Source organism: Molothrus aeneus, chromosome 5, assembly GCF_037042795.1.
Source record: "Molothrus aeneus isolate 106 chromosome 5, BPBGC_Maene_1.0, whole genome shotgun sequence".
In the NCBI taxonomy this organism is placed as follows: domain Eukaryota; kingdom Metazoa; phylum Chordata; class Aves; order Passeriformes; family Icteridae; genus Molothrus; species Molothrus aeneus.
The window spans coordinates 63,766,159-63,769,354 of NC_089650.1; positions in this window are offsets into that span (position 1 = coordinate 63,766,159).

Consider the following 3,196-nt stretch of genomic DNA (forward strand, 5'->3'; position numbering starts at 1 on the left):
TTACTGTGTGATTGTTTCCCTACCTGTGGGATTTTGTGGGTTTTACTTTTAAATGCTGGGGAAAAGCCCTTTAGGAGAATGTGGAGCACTTCCCACTACTGCCAGGTGCATCTGCTGAGTGCAGGGCTGCATTTGGGGGTACAGAGACATGGGGAGCCCTGACACCCTCCTCCATCCACCCCCACATCCCAGCCAGTCCCACCAGAGGGGTCTCACCTCCTGGCAGCTCCAAGGATCCAGCACTCCATTGAAACAGCCTTTGCATGTCTTGGTGCATGTAAATCAGGGGCTTTCCAGGAGTTTCCTGGAGGAGCCACTGCCTGTGGGCTCAGCAATCCTCATTCCTCCTGCTAGCAACTTGGACTGGGAGCAGGAGAGATGTTTCAGTGCCTCCTCTGCTGTGAGACTGTTATGGCAACACACTCACATCCAGCCCCTCAAGGTGATCAAACCAAACCCAGCCCCTGCTTAGAGGCTTGGGTTTGGTTTGTTTCTGCTTTTCCACGGGGAAAACACACCATGGCACAGTGGTTATCCCTGTGGAGATGAGAGGTGGCATTGGGCACACCTGGTCTCTTCCAGGGCACCTCACCTGCAGCTCTGAGAGCGCTCTGCTGATGTTACACCTGTTTCCCATATAAACCACTTTTCCCCATTTGCTCAAGTTTTAAGTGCCTGGTTGGCACAATTCTGAGTGGGATTCAGCTTTGTTTTGACAGACAACAGTTCAGGTGTGTTTAGGGGATCCTAATTACATGCTCATCTAATAGATACTGTTGGGACAGAAGAAGGAGAAGGGACAGGGATAATAGACCTGGAGGGCTGGCTGCATGTCACCCTAGGGAGGGAAAAGGGAAGCTGGGAGCAGCAGCATCCTTCATTCCCACACCCCTGGTTTCCAGGTTTGCTGAGGTCATTTTGCTCCTTGCAACAGCCACCTGTTTCCCAGGTTTGTTTCCCTGCTTGTGCATCCCACCAGCCTTAATTCAGCATCAAGAAGGGCCTGGCATCTCAAAAACCTGTGGGTGCCCCATCCCTGGAAGTGTTCAAGGCCAGGCTGGCCTTGAGCAACCCAAAATATCAAATGCTGTCCCTGTCCATGGCAGGGGGTTTGGACTAGATGAACTTTAAAGGTCCCTTCCAACTCAAACCAGTAAGGGATTCTAAAATCCTATGGTTTAAACAGCACATTTGCCCTCTGCTGTGCTTTGGCAGCAGGACATTTCCCCTCTGGATTCACCTAAATTCCCACCCATCAGTACCAACCCTTCAGCTTCTACACAGGGCTGGCAGCAGAGGAAAGCAGGAAAATCCTGGATGGAGAAAAAGATTCCTTGCCAGAGAAATTATCTGAAGCAGGTGGTTCCAGCTTGGAGAAACTCAATTTATATTCCCAAATGACATGCTGGGAGCTGCTCACAGCTCCATCAGCAAGCACAGCACAGGCAGGCAGATGTTTTGGCACGTGCCAGCAGCTGGAATAGGATTGCTGGCTCAGCTTGGCTGCACCCTTCACTCCAGACAGTAATTTGGGAAGTCAGTGTTGGAGGCTCATCCCAAGGGAGCCTGTATTGGGTGGCTGCAGCTCTGGCTGGCAGAACCACACAGCTCATTCTGCAACAAAGAGAGGGAGCAGAGTGCAGAGCTGGGCAGGAGGAGACACTCCTGGATTATTCACAGGCTCCAGCCTTGGGGAAACCCTGGCAGTGCTTGGGACCAAAGGCCATGGTGGTGATGATGGGATAGTGCCCCTGCCATCCACACTGCAGGAGCAGCTCTGCCCAGGGCTCATCCCTGCCAAAGGAAGTGGGAAATGCTTGGGGATGGCCAGGCTCAGAGTGGTGGGATGTGGCTTAGGGACACCAAGCCCTGCAAAGGGAGAAGGGCACAAGGAGCATTCTGTGGGCACTGCAAGGCACAAGGCTTGTCCCCATGCAGGTGGTGTCAGCACAGGTGAAATTCCAGGTCTGGAGGGGGAAGGAAGTGGTTCCCACATGGGCTGGGCAGTGGCACTGAGGGGAGTGGGGCAGAGGCTGCTGCCTCACCAAGCCCCCTGTGATTGTTTTATTTTCTGTGTGGTGGCCAGTAACAAAGAGCAGCTGTGCTGTGCCTGCTGCCCCAGACTGGCAGAACAAAGGGGCTCCAGGAATTGCTTCCCCCACATGTGACACCATGAGGATGTGACAGGCAGGGTGGGAATACCAAATCCAATGCAGTTTTGCAGAGATGTGTGTAAATCCAAGAGGGGTTCAGCAGAAGCCATCCCTAACACTGCAAGAGGCCGTGGGAGAGCACACAGGCACATCTCAGACACAAAATGCCACCTTCCCAAAGTGCCCACAAGGCTTCCCAGAGCCAGGCATGCTTCCACCCGAGGTACAACTCAGCCTGCCCACCCTGGGGAGAGCTCTCACCACCCTAGCCCAGGGCTGGTGGCTGCTTGTACAAGCCATGTAGTTGCCTGGCCAAAAAAACAAATAGAAACTGAGAAGTGAACTTTCCCTTGCAACTTTTGGGGAGGCCAAGTGCAGGAGCAAAGTATGAAATGCTGCAAAAGGGATGAGGAAGAGACAGATGTTGTGAGGGTGCCTCTTAGTAGGGAGGGTTAAAGCAGCTTTATAGCACAGGGGTGTTAAACTGCTGGTGCAAAAGCAGCCAGGAGCCCCTCTCTGGGCACACAGCAAGGGAACAAGCACCAAGACCCCAGCAGCAGCTGTGTACACACCACCCTCCCCTTCCCACATCAGCAACTGATGGAAAATGGGGTCCAGGTGAGTCTAGTCAGACCCCATAGGTCACTGACAGGCAACACCACCCTGTTTGACTGCTACAGGGTGGAGACTGGCAAGGGACTAGTGCTGGAGCATCATCCAGGAGCAGAACCCCAGGAGCCCTGCCATGGGTGTTCCCTCCATGGAGGATGCTCAGCTGGGTGCAGGGGATAAATGCAGCCTGCAAGAACACAGAGAAAACTGCACTTTCTTGAACTGCTGTAAACCACGATGGGAATGTTTAAAAGAAGCTGCCAGGCAGGTATGATTTACTTGGCTTTTGATAAAATCTCACATCAGAGACTATTTTAATGCACCTTATCAAAGGTTAAAGGGGCAAAGTCCCCATTTGGCAACAGAAAACAAAGACAGACAACATCTGCTGCTTGAAGCAAAAATGAACAAACACCAAGGCACAGCAGAGG